Here is a 20,659-nt window from a genome sequence, read left to right on the forward strand (position 1 = left end):
GCCACACACAGGAGGGGCGGGCACTGACCTGCTGCTGTGTCTCTAGGCAGCACTAATGAGCACAGAGCAGGTCAGACGCAGCCTTCAGTGAAAGAGATCACTGGAGCTCTCGGCGATCGGCAGCTTTTCCTGCCTGCCGGGAGTTCTAATGATTTATATATAGACAGCAGGGGACGCGTGCCATAGGTTCGCCACCACTGGTCTAGGGGAAGGGTTGCAACACATCTTTACCATACAGTGTGCGACACACTTCTGTTGAGTCTCTGCATTAAATGTGTCACAAACTATGACTATGCAGCAACATGCCCTTAGGTGCACATATTTCTCTTTTGTAGGTACAGTGCAGCCGTGACACAAACTGGCGCAGACACTTCTTAAATACACGTGCTAGCTCCAAAGATGTTCTTTTCAATGCACAGTAGGACAGAAAACTGGCACAGCCACTTTAATAGATCTGGCCCCGTATGTTAAATTGCAGCCTAGTGTGGTAAAATAGTACTGGGTTTAGGAACACATAGATCTGAACACAGTACAGGCACAGCATAAACATGTTTTTATTAAACTACTGCAATATGGAGGGGATGCAAAGAGGAGTAAATCACTTGCCTTGTGGTGATGGCCGGGCCCAAAAAAACAAAGATCACACTTGTGTTTGAGCATTAACTTAGGTATACCGGCCACATTGGTAAGCACAGTACACGGCCATTGGTGTAGGACCCCATATTTTACACAAAGTGAAGGGTGCTACAGGTACACCAAAGATAGTGCACACTTCCCGAGCGGTGCAGGGTTTCACCAGATTATTGAAGACTGAGCACCAGCATTTAACAATCTGGCGTACCCTGCACCTTCATGCACTTAGTGCTGCTTGCCTCACTTTTGATAAATGTGGGCTATTTGTCTCTTTTCGTGATCCAACTCTGAACCATAGGTGCCTGACCTCCGATTCTTAACTTGAACTCTGCCAATGACCTCAGCCTGTTTAGAACAATTCCTTCCTGATCCCCTGGTGTCACCACTAGCATCTCCTAACGTGTCTTGGCCATCTATCAATGGCAGTGGGACGTGATTCTTCCTCGCAAACTCCAGATCCACATATGGTCTATGTATTTAAAGATAGTTCACCAGGAGCCTTATATAGACAATAGTTGTCTCTTAGGTGTCCAGTACAATATAAAAAATACCATTATCTCATGGCATTTACTTGTCACAATGTCTGATGTGGATGTCACTTCATAAAGCATTAGACACAGTCTGCTGATGTCTTGTATACTTGTAGGCAGATCATCCCTCATGCAAGTGGGTCTGTGATTTATATATCTCAGTCCTGTATTGAAGATGGAATACACTGTACTGTTGAGTCACTGTCTGACCTCTTGGTTTGTAGAACGAAGCAATTTGGCTCCTGGACAACAGATTTATGACCCCGACATGTTTTGCAGCTCTGCTAGAAACACGTCCCAGAGTTTCAGATCCGCGTTTTGCTGCAATCTGTTTTAAGAACAATAAATATTGCAAAGTAGTGAAATTGCTGTATAATGTGCTGCATTGTCATCTGATTCCAACAAATGGCCACATCACAGATCAATAGATGAACATAGCTGAAAATATATAACTTCCAAATCAGTTTTGTTATCTCTGTGTGTGACTTACAGAGCTGTGTCCATTAGTTAGGAAGGAGAGAATTATTCCAAGCATCAGCCTTTTATAGCTTCGCAGTGGACCTGTCACCTTTCCTGCCATTTCCATTTAGAGACATTTGGGCACATCTATTTTTAAATATCTGTGTTGTGCCGTTCCTTTGTTACTCCTCCTACATCAGAGTAACTACAGTGGTAGCAGCCATAGCAGCTGCTATGGGGCCGCAGTGTGAAGGTGCCCCATTGTCTGGGGTATTGGGTGTGTATATGCTGTATGTGTGTATATATTTGTTATGTGTATATGCTCTATATGTGTGTGCACATGTAATTAATGGGTATATGTGGTACTATATGTATGTATATACTGTATATGTGAGGTTGTAGCTCATATGTGTGTGTACAACTATGTATATTTTTTAAAGAGGACCTGTCACCTGTAAAAACGGCACTAGGAGCTGCTTACGTTAGTGCTACAACAGATGCAGGAACCTCTGATAACGCTAGCAGACACTGCCGCGTGTACAGTAGGAATGCTAGAGCCGCCCCCTCATGAATATGCCGTTTTTACAGGTGACAGGTCCTCTTTAAGGGGGAAGGGAGGTCCTATTTAAAAGTCTACTATTGGGTCTTGGATCTTTTAGTTATGCCCCTGTCCTCCTACAAATATTAATGAAATGGCAAGTGGGGGTCCCAACATAGTATAACATTGTAAGCACTGCTAGGACATGCTAGAAGTACCCGACACAACGGAGACATGAGCGCTATAGCCTCAATAGCATAATTTTTACAGGTGACAGTGGGAGTCCTTTCTCGTGAAGGTGGGGATCTCAAAAGTTGGATCCCTACCAGGCAGATTGTTATTCCCTATCCTGTGGAATGGGGATAACAATCCATGTCGGTACAACCCTTTAATACAATTTTCTGTGATGCATTATTTGGGTATATGGACATTATAAATGGGGATCTCTTGTATAGAGCCATCCTTTAAGAGCCATATTGAAAAGCCACTAACTATGAGCAACTTTCATTCTTGTGGACCTGACATTGGCGGCCAGCATGTAATACTAGATTTCCTTATACCGAGGATATATATGGATAGATGTGTATGGAAGCCATGTCAAGAAGCCATGTTGATCAAGAGGACCCCTATTTACAGAAAAATGATTCTGCTCATAAGATAACAAGAATTGAACAAGAATGTTTCCATTCACTGACAACAAGAAGAGAGGAATAGATTGGAGGCTGCATTACGATGCATCATCCAATGAGTTGTAATGATACTTTTCATTATAATACTGGAGTCACCGTTTTAATGTAATACAGGGAATTTTGTTTCCCATTGGGTCTGGCTCCCATTGTCTTGGTATATTTTGGTTTTATAAAATTGTAAAGGAGCCCCATTGATAGAACTCCATAAGAAATTATGCATAATACATTAATTTACGGCCATTTAATCAATTCAATTTCCCAAGCAGAATGTTGAGCAGTGAAAAGTAGGTATTATTCATTCATACACAATAAATATGAGAATAATGAGCATGAGGATTACACAGATCTCAATCCTGCCCTCCGAATTCAAGTACTTAGGCTAATGCTGGTCACACACTGTGATATCACAGCCTGTTAGCACATAATCATACAGAAGTAATCTGATGAGAACGCAATGAATCATAGAAGGGTTAATAATCATAGCATGAATCCAGCCGAGTCATTTTAGAGGAGATATAAAGACTGATTCAGTATCACAGCTACAAAAAAGTGAATATTACTGTAGAGACATACATAAGTTGACCTTTGGGCCTCTTCATAAGAGTATATGGATTTAATACACTATTTGATCTGGATTGTATTGTTATCATGTATTTGGCAATATACCTGCAGGTATACAGTGACCCACATTTACTAAAAACAGTGCAAACTGTACTAGGTGCAGTTTGCCTGTGGAGTGTGCAGGGGGCGCCAGATTCATGAATTGTAGTGCATGTTCTTCATGAATAAAGTTCAGCACCTTTTTTTGATGCACCTTTAACATAGGCGGGCAACATATTTCTGTCGGAATTTGTATGATAAATGTGATGCACGATCCAACTCAGCACTGAAACGCCCCTTATAGTGCAGAAATTTATGTCATGGGCGGAATAGTGCGGCCGCAACAAAGAAGTGTCCCGAGCAACACAAATGTGGTGCATACACTTCTTAAATGCCTGTGCAAGCAGCTTGCACATAAAAGACCACGAAAAGTCCAACAGAAAACTGGTGCAGGGGCTTTAGTAAATGTGGGCCAGTAAGTTGGGCAAAAAGGTCCAGTAGTAAAGGGAGTAATGGAAGTTAAGAAGAGACCCTCTTGCCCCCTTTACAATTTGGAGGTTTGGTTGAGTTGTCGTTCCAGTCAGTAAGACTGCAGATAGCAATACAGCAGCTCAGCTGGAAGAGAAAGAGTGATACCTAAAGGCTTCTCCATAATATCAATCTACCATCAAATCAAACATGGATAAACCAGGGACACTTACTCATAGATCCATGCACCGTGACTTTGGTAATCTTTGTCTATTTGTTATCCATGACCACCTTCCATTTATCTATCAACTTTTAAAATTATGATAATGAGCCAGAGGGGGTCTGTAACTTCACAGGCTGTTACACTGTCTCTTCCTCTGCTCCCTCAGCAATAAGCATCTCCTTCTGCCTGATGTTATCTTGTTGCAGCAAAGGAAGTTTCAACACACAGTGGGATGGGGGAATTGCTCCTGTACAGTGTAAATGCCTGTGAAGCTACAGCGAGGCGGTGCTCTGATAACACAGCAAGAGCTCATCTGTCGAATTAGCATCATTTTAAAAGTTCATTTCAGAAGGAAGGAGGCAATAAATAACAAATATAAGGATATTACCACAGAGGTCGATAGATGAAGCAGCACTCCAAAGAAATTAATGGGAAATCTTTTTATTCCACTGTGGATGCGACGTTTCATATTTTCTATAAAGTCATTTTCAAGCATGCTTGAATTTCTGAATTCACTGAATTGCTTATACTTCATTGCTTATGTAATTCTCCACTGTAAACTGTATAATTATATATCTATAGGAGATTTGTCTTGTGAGAGTATAACACTTGGTGGATCTAGTAGACTCCCTTTAAATGGAATATGACAATAGGAAAAGTTCCCAGCATATTTGTTGAGTGTATCCATATACATATATTGGCAGATGGAGGCATAAGTGAAAAACACAGCATGGGGAGACGCAGTAAGCTATCCTCAGCGTAGGCCTTTGGGGGATAGATGCAATGCAATGCATCCCTCCTCTGGCCTCCACTGATAATACACCCAGAGTCATTGTTCACATAAAGATGGGGACATCACCCGCTATCAGGAGAGTGGGGGAGGAGAAGGATGACATATACCACTGTGTGTGCATAAAGTGGGAAATGCCCTAGCCCTCCATTGTAAGGACACATTCAGAATCCTCCTGACTTATCCTCACAATGTTGAGCCAAAATGCAGCCTCATTTTCTTCATTCTATTCATCTCAAAAATATCAGAAACAGATTGGCAGCCTGAGAAAGCTGACATGGTTCTGATGGGCAGTGAAGGCAGCCTGTCAGGATCAGTGGTAGTGGACCTCTGTACCACCGCAGACGATGATGTAAGCTGACACCTGGGAGAGGAGTCTAAGTGGCACCTGGTTTTCACCAGAGCCCACCTCAAAGCGAGTTGGACTTGCTGCGGTGAGGTACTACCAGGTCGTTCCACAGGTGCGACTTTGTCGGCGGTGGCAGCCAAGGTGAAGTACAGAATCATGAGGCCGAAGCTTGGTCAGAGACAGGCAGGAGGTCGAGACAGGCAACACAGAAGCAAGTTAAGGAAAGGTAATCAAGGAAATCTTTCTCTAAGGCTATGAGGCACAAATATCCGGCAGGGAACACAGGACGGTTCTTGGAACTTACCAGGAAAGGCAACTGGTCAGTGCCAATTATCGGTGCGCTGCGGGAGACGCTGCTGGAATCCGGCGAGGTGAGTAGCACAGCGAGCCACTCAGAGGTACACGTCCTTCTGGGGTTCTTTTGTAACAGGATAATCAGGGGCGTAACTAGGAGCATAGACTTCTGAATGGGACCCCCTACATACAGCATATACACACATATAACATTAGCATATATACATATAGTACCTTATGCACACACAAATAGATCATATAAACATCACCATATACAGACATACAGTATACACACACATCCATCATACACAACCACTACCCCAGATGCTGGGACCCCATAGCAGCTGCTATGGCTGCTACCCCTGTAGTTACACCCATGACGATAATTACAGGTCACAGCACTGAAAGCTCCGGGTAACCAATAATAATCCTTTCCTGACTGATCTCGCCCTGGTAACTTGTACAGCCAGAGATTCCTTCTCTCCGGGCAGTGGATGCTTTTAACTCTAGGAATTATTCCAATTGGATGATGATGAGTAAATGGCTATAAAATAAAATGCTGAATCAGCATCACATGAAAAATAAGCACTTAAATACAGACAGAAAACCTCTCCCGTCTTGGCGCACAAACAATCCCTTACATTATTATTAGCGTATAGTCTACAAGGCCAAAGAAAATGACTGAGCACTTATGCTGTGGAGGGAAGTCGTAGTGGCGGAAGGTAACCTATTATGTAATGAGGAGAATTTGATAAATTTTGGGTCCAAACATGGGGAGAGAGGAAACATTTGCATAATAAAAGACATGTTTTTATCTCATCTCAAATTGAACCATCTAAAGCAAAACTTAAAGGAGTGACTGCTTATCGGAGTCACACTAGTTCTCAGCACCCTAGAAGCACCAACTACCTCAATTTAGCACAAATGCAACGCAAACAACCAAATATTGCCTCAGTCAATAACCAATATGGACCCCAGACCAGGCAATAGTAATACAATCCCCAAAGCAGACAAATGCTGTGTCCACACAAGACTATTAATAATGGCACATAGACTGGCCGGGAGAAGAGGCAGATGAGAAGCATGGAGAGAGATGGATCAGCCAGGCAGTGGAGTTAGGCCTCATAAAAATGATGCTGTTTTTGGCTGTGAGCCACACAAACAGCTTCTACCTCACGGCTCCCTTGCCTTCCAGTGGGCATGTTCAGGGTGAAGTGCATCGCAACACCCATAACATGCCAATTCCTGCACCCCGAAGATAGGGCAAGTCCTACTCTGTCTTTGCGATGGGGGCAGTCACTTCATATGAATATTTTTGGTATAAGCGGCGCTCACCCACTGATATGAGACGTGCTGTAAGCAAAGGCACAATACCTGTTGCTTGTGGCCATCAAAATCCACACAGGATGGATTAGAGAGCTAGCTGCGAGACCAAAGATAAGAATGTTGCGGTAGTCCAAGTGGAAGATGATGACGTCATGGATATCAATTTTCTGGAATCAGGGTCGAAGAAGGAACGGATTTGACAGATGTTCTTGAGGTGGAGATGGAATTTTGAAGTGAGAGTCAGTGGGAGAGGTATGAGGAGATCCAAGAAAGGGATGGGTTACTTATCTTTTTTTTTTAAAGTGCATTCGATAGGTATCTATGAAGGAATACGACCATGGAAATGAAACTGATGCTTTTATTAAATAAAACTGGCAAAATAAAATTATCATAATTAAACATTTGGTAATAAATTATCGGAAATACATTTTATAGGCGTTTTTAAAACATGAGTTTAGGTTACATTTAATTCAATTAGTTTCCAGTAATTTTCTAGTACCTGACTAAGGAGAAGTACAAGACCTAAACAAAAAAGAGAACTCCTCAGGAATCACAAGACTAGAGGTGTTCAATACAGGCGGTCCCCTACTTAAGGACACCCGACTTACAGACAACCCATAGCTACAGACGGACCCCTCTGCCCACTGTGACCTCTGGTGAAGCTCTCTGGATGCTTTACTATAGTCCCAGACTGCAATGATCAGCTGTAAGATGTCTGTAATGAAGCTTTATTGATAATTCTTGGTCCAATTACACCAAAAATTTTGAAACTCCAATTGTCACTGGGGCAAAAGAAAAAAAATTGTCTAGAACTTCCATTATAAAATATACAGTTTCGACTTACATACAAATTCAACTTAAGAACAAACCTCCAGACCCTATCTTGTATGTAACCCGGGGACTGCCTGTATATTATGGGCCTTTTGTATCTTACAAATAGGAGAAGACAAAGAATGGCGGCACTCACCCAAATAAGAGAATCTTCTTTTTTATTCAAAGCGGTGCATAGGACAGGGAGGTTCTACACGCTGCAAACTTCGGCAACGGACCGTTTCGCGCACTCCTGCGTTTCGTCTGGCCGTCTTTTGTATCTTACCGAATGGTCAAACTGTCCCTGTTTTTGATAGGAACCGTTTAGAAATGGCTAATACAGTACCAAAAATTACCTCATTCATGACACACTCCTGCGGTGGCCTAGTAGAAGGTCAGTCTGTCTGTGGACTCAACGCGTTTCACCTTTAATCTGAATACAAAAAGTGATTACTGGAAAATAACATTAACATTCAATAGCAATGAGAGTCTTTTTGAACATCATTATGGAATTCGTCTTACATAGAATCTAGAAACAATTTGCTCATTCCTATGAGTTTTAATGCAATTTTTCACCCAGATAATGAATTAGGACCCTTTAAACCACGCCCCTTCATTAGAGAATGTAATAAACATATTCTCTTCCACCAGAATATATCATGCAGTTATTATGCTAGGTTATCAGAGAGAATAATAGGTTAGAGTCAGACGTTTTCAAACCCTATGGTTTATCTTCCTTCACCCTCTCAGGTTTATTTCTGTGTCAATATATTGATTGGACGGATCATAAAACGTCCACTTGCATATAATTATCTGAAAGAGAATCGATTGGACTGGACTGGTTTTATGAGACTATATAGCTGTCATTTCAGCAGTACAGTATCGAGCAAGTTAACATCTATGGATTGTGTACTAGTAAATCAGTATTTCTAAGAAATACACAAGATAGCCCTGGATGGCAGCTCATTCATCCCAGCTGAATTAGTAAAACATTCCTAATAGGTAACAAAACAAAATCGGAGCTTTTTCATTAAAAAAAACCTGGTGTTTTAGAGGACTAGAGAGGGTTATACCGGTTTCCAGGAGCATCATCAATTCAGACCAATTCTATTCAGACTTAAAGGGGTTGCCCGAGTTCTTGAAAAAACCTAAAAGTGGCCGGGAGCGGGCTGCTTAAAAAAAATAAAGTCCTACTTACCTTCCGGTGCCCTCTGGTATCCAGCGCTGCTGTCACTCCGGTCCGGGCGCCATGTAAACCAACATGGCCGCCGAAGCAGCGCTGGACTCAGCTTCCGGCCGGACCCGACAACCTTCCAGCCCCCATACACAATGCTGTGTACAGGACGGATAGGCGTACCCGGCCACGGCCGTCCGGAAGCTGAATCCAGCGCTGCTCCGGCGTCCATGTTTGTTTACATGGCGCTCGGACCGGAGTGACAGCAGCGCTGGATACTGGAGGGCACCGGAAGGTAAGTAGGACTTTATTTTTTTAAAGCAGCCCTCTCCCGGCCACTTTTAGCTTTTTTTCAAGAACTCGGACAACCCCTTTAAAGAAGACCTTTTACCAGATGTTGACCCCCTGACTAACAATGCCTGCTGATAAAGGGTTACAAGTCCCCACTCCCATATCTCCTAAAATTAGCTGCCAGTGGGGCCCTGTACCTTAATTATAGACATTTTTCTGATATGCAAATTAGCTTTTCTGACTTTTCTGACTCTGTGTCTTTTTATATCACTGCTCTGCCTCCTTTTACTTAGGGACTGTCTGCTAATATCCAACTACAGACATATAAAGCTCTATCCCATATGTACAGATGGGAAATATTGTGTCAATCTTTTTACACAGTGCCTTGTGTTATATTCATGACATGTGACCAGTGACATCATCGCAGATCTGTCAACTTTCTAACAATAGCAAACTGTACCCCATGTATGTGATCACATGAAATCACAGCAGCTGCCATGGACGATGGGAGGAGTAGAAGTCCATGGAGGCAGCTGTGACTTCATGTGCTCAGATACATGCATGGGGTACATTTTGCTATTATTAAGAGTCTAAAGTACCTGAGATGATGTCACTCTGGTCACATGACATGAACTTTGACCAGTAAGGAGGCATAAGGAGGATTAGATGGGAAAATGTGGTGACAGGTTCCTTTTAAAATTGGGTGTTAAATTATTTCATAAAAATGAATCAAACTAGAAATTCCAAAATCCATACTGTGTTCTTCCTTCTCAGTAAAGAGCCAGCTTATTGATTGGCGGGATGAGATGCCTTGGGCACAGCTTGGAAGATGAGCTACAATCTACTTTAGTAAGTTAAAGATCAGCGAGGAGAGAGCACAACTCCCATCTATAAGATCTTATTGATTGACACCTCATAGGCCTCAGGCAAACTCGTACATAAAATGAAAAATATAAGGTTAATCTCAAAAATCGTGAAGTGAATTTCTAGCTGCATGTGTAGTGTGACAATTATATAAAAGACAAAGTGACCTTATACACAGAGTTTTCAGCACTACAAACCTCACAATAAGTGCAGTAAATATAATAATGATGAAATAAGATAAATAAAACCGGTCATTATAATCATGTGATGTGATCTCTACAGAACAGGAAGTCTCTTATGAAATGTATTGGAAGACAAAACAACAAACAATTTTTTCAAAAATCTGTTTTGTGTCCTTGACCAATCACCAAGTTAGGAATAACTAATATTGTGTAGAGGACAAAAGAAGAACATTCTTTATAACTGGACTCAATTGTGAGGACGGCCGCTTTATTTGCCATCTGATGGGATAGACGCAAGACAACACTAGAATTTTATCAGGACGTAAAATCTCTTTGCAATAAATGTATCAGCGGAAGGATTTGATTTAATCCTACAATATGAATAATGCAAATATTCAGAATACATTCCTAAAATATTACAAATGTAAACCTCCTTGGTTTTGTTTATTTGTATCTTGTGTTAGGCTTTTTATTATAAATCACATTATAATCCATTTCTCTCATCCAAGATTTATGAGTATTATTATATTACTTTGTCAAACAAGTACCGATACCTGGATATTATTTCAGAGCCTTCTCCTTTAATTATAACTTCTTGTCCCAAAAGACCAAAACTCATTGTCAATACAATTCTGTGTAATTTGTTGTGCATTTCATTTGCATAGCTAATGCACTTTATTTAACAACATCGCAGTCATGTTTAATATGCGGTCGTATGTTGACATGATTACCATATGCTAAAACAGAAGTGTTGTGAGTGGTAACAGCGCACCCTTGACATTTGTAGGTCACACGTCTCCTTCAGTTCTATATTTATATAGCAGTGTTACACTTATTTATAGATATCCATACAGTATGCCAGCTTTTCGAGGAACTATTAGAATTTGTATGTAAGTTGGAACTGTATATTTTATAATTGTAACCCCAGCCAGAATGTTTTTTGGTCTCTGTGACAATTGGATTTTAAAAATGTTGGATTGTCATAAGAACCAGAATTAACAATAAAGCTTCATTACAGACACCTCTAATAACTGTTATAGCTGATTATTGTAGCCTGTGGATAAAGTACAGTAAATTACCAACATCCAGAGGTCCGTTTGTAACTAGTGGTTGTCTGTAAGTCGAGTGTTCTTAAGTAGGGGACCGTCTGTATAATATTTTTAAATGGAGTCTACCAGTTTTGATCTTAAAAAGTTTTTTTGGCGTATACGCTGAGTGTATCAAAAAATGCAATATGATTGGACCTTTAGCAGTTTCCTGACAGGAATAGCTATTTATGCAGGATTCCAAAATTACAGATAACTGACAGAACAAAGTCTACGAGCTAAAAAAGTTAACTATATTAAAAAACTAATACGTTTGGCAGAATCTATGGCTACTTAATGGTGTTTACCATTCCATTGCAAAATGGGTCGGAATTGGCAGCAAAGGTACTAGGTTGACACTACAGCTTATGACAGTGCAGGGAAAGATAATGGAGCTAAGTCATTGGGGCTAATTTACTAAGGGTCGTGGATCACACTTTCGTCGGACTGACACCCAGTTTCGGGATTTGCGCAGCTTTGACAGGTATTTAAAAGGGGTTTGCGTTGGGATTGTCTCGCACGCAATGGGATTTTGGCGCATCTGTGCTGGCTTTCATGCGACAGAAATATGGGGCGTGTCGTTGGACAATCCAACTGATTCAGACTGAGGGCGGGATTTAACTGTGTTACAAGACCAATCACTTACACGCACCAGGAAGAAGAAGGTGAACTCCGGCGGACCTGAGCGGGGAAGCGGCACATGCAGGATATCGGGCGCACGATCTTAGTGAATCGCGGCAGAGTTCATTATCGGCGGATAATGTGAACTTCTCGGACCTGGTAAGTAAATGTGCCCTATTGGCTAGGAATGGCCACCTTAAGGGGTCAGGATCCTGAGAGTATTGGGTCTAATACTCATTGGCCCACATTTAATAAGGTGGCCTTTGCACTTTGCATATCTTTTCAGTGTAAACTGCTTGCACAAGTATTTAAGAACTGTCCGGGCCCAAGTATGTGTTGTACGTGACCCATTCATGTTTTGGCAGCACTATTCTACAAGCCACACAAATCTTGTCATTGAAAGGGGCGTTCAGGTGCTCAGTCAGACTGTGCACCACATTTATCATGCAAAGTCTGACAGAAATATATCGCACTGCCCATGTTAAACCAAAAAAAAGTTGTCAGGTGTCAGAACGTGCGCCAGAAATCATGGACACTGCACAGTTTTAGTAATTGTGCCCCATTATGTCCTTCTGTACACAGAATTAAATATTATATCACTATATAACAATATACCGTATATACCGGCGTATAAGACGAGTTTTGAAGACAGAAAAATCTTCTGTCTTCTCTGGGGTCGTCTTATACGGCGGTAATCGTCTTATACGGCGGTAATCGTCTTATACGGCGGCGGTCGGGTCCCGGTGCATGGAGAGGGCTCACGGGCTGAGCCCTCTCCATAGCCGGTAAGTCTTTGCTGCATATTGCAGCAAAGGCTTACCGGTAACACCCGCGATCGGTGCTAGGGTGTTTGCACAGCGATGGCTGCCGGCAGCGTCAAAAAGACATCGGGGCGCATACTCACCCTTCGTTGGCCCCGATGTCCGCGCGGCTCGTCTTCAGTCTTCCGCGCCGGCTTCTTTCTTCTGCCGGGCGCCGCCACGCTTTTTCCCGGGGCGGCGCCTAGTATGACGTCAGCAGCAGCGCGTCACACTAGGTGCCTGCCGTTGAAGATCGATGGCGGCGCCCGGCAGAAAAAAGAAGACGGCACGGAACACTGAAGACGAGCCGCGCGGACATCGGGGGAGCAGCGCAGCACATCACATCGGGGCCACCGGAGGGTGAGTATATAAGTTTTTTTTTTTTTTTTTTTTAATGCTGGGCTGTATACTACTGGGGGCTGTGCTGTATACTACTGGGGGCTGTGCTGTATACTACTGGGGGCTGTGCTGTATACTACTGGGGGCAGTGCTGTATACTACTGGGGGCAGTGCTGTAATGGTAATGTTGTTGTTGTATGCCTTATGTTTATGAGCGACAGTTTTCCTGCTATATACCTGCATGTCATAAGAATTTAAATTTAAAAAAAGCACCATGTTAAATTCAAATCTGTTTTTTTTTTTAATTTTTACCGGTGTTTTGTATGCGTTGGAAAAGGGGTAGTCTTATACAGCAAATATATCTTAAACTCTATATTTTAAACAGGAAAGTAGGGGGGTCGTCTTATACACCAGGTCGTCTTATACGCCGGAATATACGGTAAAATTGTTGGAAACGGAAGAAACACACAATGCTGTAAAGTACAAGATATATATTATGTGCTGAGAAAAAGCTGAGATGTTAAAACAGTAAAAACAAAAAATGAACAGACATGGCTACAAAGAAACGTTACTGCCAATATTAAATTTAGTAGTCAGGGATTTTTTTGGAGACATCAGACATCCATTGTGTAAAGTCCTGAAGTGACTCCATTTGATGATGTGGCTTGGTTGGAAATATGTATTGTGAGCGCCAAGATATCCACAGGATTAATCTGTGGATATCAGTCTGTTCTGTTGGAGAACTAAACCTGCGGAAAGTAATTGAAAAAATATCTGGCCTTGTGTAATGTTTTCATGAGCACAATAAATGAACTGCAGCAAAAAAGTGAAAAAGTTTATGGGAACAGTTTGAACACTTCCCTCAGTGGCCGTGTGCCTTGGGAAGATCCATATACTGTAATCAAGTTATTGGACTCCTCTACATGATACTGATTTGACACATCCCTGCACTTTCCACCTGACTGTATTTTCTCCATAAGTCTACAGTCAGTGAAACTGAGCTGTGTGGTCCTTATTCACATGTGTCAAGATTTTATTTTCAATATATGCTTAATTTTTCTGTCTGTGAATATAGAAGCATAGACAGGCTAGGAATAGAGAATGCATAGATGCATAGGTGTAGAGGATGCTCCCTGTCTATGGTGATGGTAGAACTGCCCCTCCTCTAGGTGTAGAGGATGCCCCCTGTCTATGGTGATGGTAGAATCACCTCTCCTCTAGGCGAAGATGATTTCCGTTGTCTATAGTGATAGTAGAACCACCTCTCCTCTAGGTGTAGAGGATGTCCCCTGTCTATGGTGATGGTAGAACCTCCTCTCTTCTAGGCGTAGATGTTGTCCCCTGTCTATGGGGATGGTAGATCCGCCTCTCCTCTAGGTATAGAGGATGCCCCTGTGTATGGTGATGGTAGAACCGCCTCTCCTCTAGGTGTAGAGGATGCCCCCTGTCTATGGTGATGGTAGAACTGCCCCTTCTCTAGTTGTAGAGGATGCCCCCTGTCTATGGTGATGTTAGAACCTCCTCTCCTCTAGGTGTAGAGGATGCCCCCTGTCTATGGGGATAGTAGAACCTCCTCTCCACTAGGTGTAGAGGATGCCCCCTGTCTATGGGGATAGTAGAACCTCCTCTCCTCTAGGTGTAGAGGATGCCCCCTGTCTATGGGGATGGTAGTATCGCCTCTCCTCTAGGTGTAGAGGATGCCCCCTGTCTATGGTGATGGTAGATCCTCCGCTCCTCTAGGCATACAGGATGCCCCCCGTCTATGGTGATGGTAGAACCACCTTTCCTCTAGGCGTAGAGGATGTCCCCTCTACAGCGAGTCCTAAAGGTGTGTGTTGTTCATGCCAGTCACTGTATTTATAACCTCATGTCTGGGCATCCAGGATGCGTGCGCTTTAGGGAATTTAATGCTGTCTGTCTTCTGAATCAGCCTGGGTTCTCGCTCCTATGGGATTCTGGGGGGGATCTCAGGCTGCATAAATTGGATCTGGTCCTTCAACCTGTGCCAGTGTTTTTTCTTCTGGAACTCACAGCCAAGCTGGATTCCTGGTCTCCTGTTCTCCCTTAGCGTTGTTTGCTTCTCCCTGGTATCGTATTTCGCCAGTTAGTTTACTATTCCTTGACTAGTGGGTTTTTTGGGTTTTTTTTTCCAACTTACTTTTTAATATTTAAAAAAGTAAATGAACAGACAGTTACATTTTAGAGGGAACAAAGACATATGTAGTAGTGTAAATCAAGTAATCACTTCTGGGCCGCCCAGGACCCATCAATTTTCCTTAAGCTAAAAGTCATGAATCAGATATATCTATTCTGAAAAGGGGGCCTTGCCACCACTCAGAGATCATAGTCTATGACAAGACAACAAGAGCCCGTTACTTACTATAGTGCCTGCTAGACTAGTGGTTTTTGACCTTGACGTACTCTCTGCTTACTCTTCTATGTTCTGTGTCTGTTCATCCTTAATTCTAATTCTATGCATCTGCTCTAGTTTTTTTTACTGTCTTGAATCCGTTTGTTTCATTGTAGTTTGTCCTGTTTTTTTCCCTCTATATGAATACTGAATACCCTCACACTTCATTTTCTATCCGTACCACCTCACAGCGGCTGACAGACCTATTTGGGTTCCTCTCACCTCCCAGGGCCTTGCTGGGTAGATACGAGGTTCCTGCGACAGAGGCTCCCTACCTTCAAGGGGGTTTCTGCATTGGTAGGCTCTAGTCTGTAGGTCAGCGCAGGGTAAGTTCGCCCATTCTCTCCATTCTGTCAGCCTGCACCTAGACTTGTGTTGTAGTTCTTTTTGTGTACAGTATTCCAGTCGTAGGTTTTCCTAACAGATACATTGTGAATAACACTGTGGGCACAAGTTAGTACAGTGCTTGTCATTAGGCTTATCGGGGAAAATCTGGTCACAGGTTCCCTTCCAATTAGCAAAGCCAAGAAAATGATCCAGCTCGAATCCAAATGGGTAACAGCATAAAATAATTTCTTTATTCAGTCCATTGTTAAAAGAGACATGGGAAACAGCAAGACATCCATGACTAAGGACGCCGTGAGCGTCTGAAACGCGTTGGATTTCTTGCTGTTTCCCATGTCTCTTTTAACAATGGACTGAATAAAGAAATTATTTTATGCTGTTACCCATTTGGATTCGAGCTGGATCATTTTCTTGGCTTTGTGGATTTTACTCGTCTGGGGCGAGGACCCGTGCTCTCCAACATTCAGCGTTCCACACGTGGTTTGAGCTGGACTACCTTCCGCACTCCCTTCCAATTAGGTCATTGATAAAAATATTAAAAATTGTCTTAATAAATACTAATATTAAAAGGGAAGTTCCATTTTGGCAAATTAATGTCATTGTTTGTATCTGAATTGATACAGAAAATGTACAGGATTAACCCTAAAGCTACATTGCAGACATCATTTATAACTGTTACAGCTGTTTATTGTAGCCTAGAACTAAAGTACAATAAATTACCAATATCCAAAGGTCCGTTTGTAACTAGGGGTCGTCTGTAAGTCGAGTGTTCTTAAGTAGGGGACCGCCTGTATTGGAAAATGGTATAACTTTGTATTATACAAACAATAAAATTAATTTGCCGATAATGGGACAACCGCATTAAATGTAAGCATATAATTTATAAAGCTGGATGAGTGTGTGTATGTCCGACAAAGAAATCTGCACCGTCGCATTTACAATCACCAAATTTTGCACAGTTGTTGACTGTGACTCATGACGTCATAGACCACATTTTGAGCCAAAACTTTCACCCCGCACGTTCCAAAATCCACTTATTACCCACCATATACAGGAGCGATTGTCTGTTGCTACTTCTGCTGTGGTAGTTGGAAGCTGTTACTGTTCTGCCACAGGTCATTAATATGAGCTCTGAGCTGTGATTGGTTAATATAGGCCAGTGATGGCGAACCTTTCAGAGCCTGAGTGCCCAAACTTCAACCAAAAGCCTCTTATTTATTGCAAAGTGCCAGCACAGCAACTAAAGCAGTAATTTATTTCTCCTTGTTCTTTGACAACTTTCAATCGTTCAGCCTCCTAAAGACACCAACACAGTTGAAAGGAGGAGGACAGAAACCAATGAAAGATCAGCTGTAATTTTATAAACACCTGTGCAAAAAGGAAACTTGAGCTCTGATTGGTTGCCATGGGCAACTAGAGCAGTTCTGTGCTCAGACACTTCTGATAAATCGTTCCATAGACAAAGTGACAGTCACTGGAATGAGAGTATTGGCAACAGACAGTCACTGGAATGAGAGTGCCAGCGATATACAGTCATTCAAATGAGACTGCCAGCAACAGACATTAACTGAAAGACACTGCCAGCAACAGACATTAACTGAAAGACACTGCCAGCGACAGAAAGTCACTGGAATGAGAGTGCCAGCGACAGAAAGTCACTGGAATGAGAGTGCCAGCGACAGACAGTCACTGGAATGAGACAGCCATAGATAGACAGTCACTGAAATGAGACTGCCGGTAACAGAAATTCACTGGAATGAGAGTGCCAGCGACAGACAGTCACTGGAATAGGGATGGCAGCGACAGTCACTGGAATGAGACTGCCAGCAACAGACATTCACTGAAATGAGACTGACGGTGACAGACAGTAACCTAAACGAGATTGCCGGCAACAGGCAGTCACTGAAAGAGAATGCCGACAACAGACAGAAAATAATCAGAAAAAAATCCTTCGATTTTTGTTAACATCTGGTGGGATCTGCATTGAATAGTAAGGAACATAAAAAACCTTCAATTATTCATTATTAGAAAATCATGGCTCCTTTCTCCTATGAACAGCGCCACACCTGTCTAGATGTCAAGTGCGGTATTGCAGCTGAGTTATATTAAAATGAGTGAGAGCTACAATACCACACACAATGTATGGGCCAAAAGCTGGCAATGTTTTTTTTCCCTCTCTGCGCCTCTTGCACCTGAATTTATGAAGTGTCGGCAACATAATATCAGTGTTTTCTGACACTCTCAACTTGTTGTACTTTTGGGTGCAAAATTTTGCCGCTGCTTGGGAAGAGTTGCAAAGCTGCAAAGGTTTGCTGCTTCAGGCGCTTCTATTTTCCCAACACATTTTTTTTGCCGCTTTTTGTGGCGCAGACAGGTTCTAGCGCCACCCTGTGCCGAAAGTAATAAATGTCCCTCAATGTATCTATATTGGGTTGTACCTTTTGGCTGGCACTTTTCCCTTAGGTCTGGTCATGTTCCTACAGATACATCCATCTCCAAATTCTATAGAAGCTCAGGATAAGGAACAATGTATGAAGCGAGCCATCCATTCACTTGTAGGGGGTCAGAGGTAGTTCTAACTCTGAATTGATAGACATTTTCTTTTCTAATCCCAAGACGTAGCCATGTTCATTTTATTGTATATAATAGTTTGCGTAAGTGCAGATGGTAGCAATCTTCAGAGCTTGTCCAGCATCTTCTATAGTGGAAGCTGCAGTCTGTCTGGGAGAGAGCTGATGTGTATGCCATGATAATTCCCGCTGAGTGGATCATACATTATTCATCTCTCTTCTTCTCCTGGACGTCTTTCCTCTGACTCCATGAAAGTGATTGTTATCCAGTGGCTCTGGCTCAGCACAGCGCCATGTAATCTGTCAGTCACCTGTCACCTTAGATGGTGGGGGTTATTTGTGCTTGTTAGTCAAGTGACTCCGTACATTCAGATCAGTCCTTGGCCAATTCATAGTAATGACTGGAAGATAATCAGCGTATCACTCATATTACTACTTACATTACTTCCATCCATCCACGATATATTAAGTGTACTGCATTACAATTACAATTCGTGTTACATTTTTAGATAATTGTATGAAATGATAAAAGTTGGAAACATTAGGGATTATTTATCATTAGGTGGCTCCTTAGGACAGTTCTATGTCTGTTTTTGGAGCTCTGCTGCTCATCAAATTCATTATAGTGGCTATTTTTTGTCAAGGTTTTTTTCCCAAAAAGTCCCAAAAAAGTCTCAAAATGCACAAAAAGTCCCAGCACATAGACCAGCAGGGGACCAGTAACAATGAGACTTTTTATGAGACCTTTTGCAAACGTCCCAAGTCATAACCCTGGCTTTGCACGGTATGGCACTAGCAGTAGTTCTATGTTTACACCAGATTAATGAAGAGGTAGAAATAGCTCCATTAGGCTTTTTAGCAATGAAAAGTCTCAAAAAATCTCAACTCGATGAATTTGAGACTTTTTTTACACCAAAAAAGCCCAGGAAAACCACTGATAAATAACCACCAGTGAATCTATGGATGGTAGGACAATTCTATGCATTTACTGTATATAGAGTGAGTGATAATATAACATCTTAAAATTAGACCATAAAGGGACTGTCCACTTTTAGAAAATAACTGATATTGGTTGTGAATGAGAAGTTATAAGATTTTCCAATATATTGGGGCTCATTTACTAAGGGTCGCGCTGTGCATTTATGTTGGACTGTGCACCTTTTTCGGGGCTAAAACAGCCTGCACTGGTATTTAAGAAGTGTGTGCACTGGGATCGTGGCGCACGCGTCCCATTTGTGGTGCAGCCTCGGCACAAATTAGGGGGCCTGCTGCCGGACGGTCCGACTGATTCGGACTGAGCGCATTATTTAACTTTCAAATTGTGTCGCAAGCCCTAGTGCTAAGATGCACCACAAAAGAGATGTCAGACCTGAGCGGGGAAGCGACACATTCATGATTTTGGGCACACTTTCTTAGTGAATGGCCACACAATGCATTATAGACAGACAACACACTTTCTGTGAACTTGAGTGACCGGGTAAGTATATGGTTTTCTAGATCTCTGCTTGCTGTCATTCAACAGGAAGCTTCATTGTTTACCTCCTTTGGATAAAAACTGATCAGTGGTCATGTGATGTCACACAGGTGCATGGCTCCTTATATCACAGAGTAATCAGAGTAATCATGAATATTCCTGTTTAATAACCTCAAGCAGACTTAAAATTCTGCCTCCTAGCTCTGACATTACAGAAGATCACACTGATAGGAATGCCTTTTTATGTTCCATTAGAGTATCATCATATGCAGAAGCTCGACCCATAAAGAATCTCTTTAAGGTCCCCTGATATTATATCTATCTATCTATCTATCTATCTATCTATCTATGTATCTATCTACATATATAGTAGCTGTGACGTCCTATGTTCTGCTGGCTTCCAGGAGATGAAGGGGGCTATGCGGTCATACCGTGAAAAAACATCCACTCCAACCACTGCTACTTCCAGGGGGTCACATGACTTGTGGCTTCTGTTGCAAACTACAAACTTTAACAGGGGAAGTATAATATGGGTGATCCTATTATACTATCTTATACTTACTCTGTTATAGTCTAGGATTAGCGGCCAACCCTTTTGCCATCACACATGCCCGATGTATGGACCTATACGCATGGGACAATGTGCGGGATCTAAATGCCGACTCGCTGAATGCACAAGCCAGTACCTGCGAATTATAGTAGAAGGCTGCTGCGTTACCAGCACCGCACTACCCGGCTACTGATGTCATCAGAATAAAGGGCCTTGTCTAGATATTGTTTGGTCCTCCGAGCATT

At 42.3% G+C, this 20,659-nt stretch overlaps 1 long non-coding RNA gene across 2 annotated transcripts in view; it reads right to left on the minus strand.

Moving 5' to 3' along the window:
- The window catches only part of LOC140119616 (uncharacterized), a 65,786-nt gene extending 48,854 nt beyond the window's left edge, over positions 1-16,932 (minus strand). For both annotated transcript variants that reach the window (XR_011853403.1, XR_011853404.1), the window contains exons 1-2: positions 16,866-16,932; positions 8,066-8,142 (exon numbers count right to left, since the gene is read on the minus strand). This is a non-coding gene — a long non-coding RNA (uncharacterized lncRNA). The remainder of the gene's footprint in view (positions 1-8,065; positions 8,143-16,865) is intronic.
- Between the last annotated feature and the right edge of the window lie 3,727 nt (positions 16,933-20,659).

Source organism: Engystomops pustulosus, chromosome 1, assembly GCF_040894005.1.
Source record: "Engystomops pustulosus chromosome 1, aEngPut4.maternal, whole genome shotgun sequence".
Taxonomy (NCBI): Eukaryota; Metazoa; Chordata; class Amphibia; order Anura; family Leptodactylidae; genus Engystomops; species Engystomops pustulosus.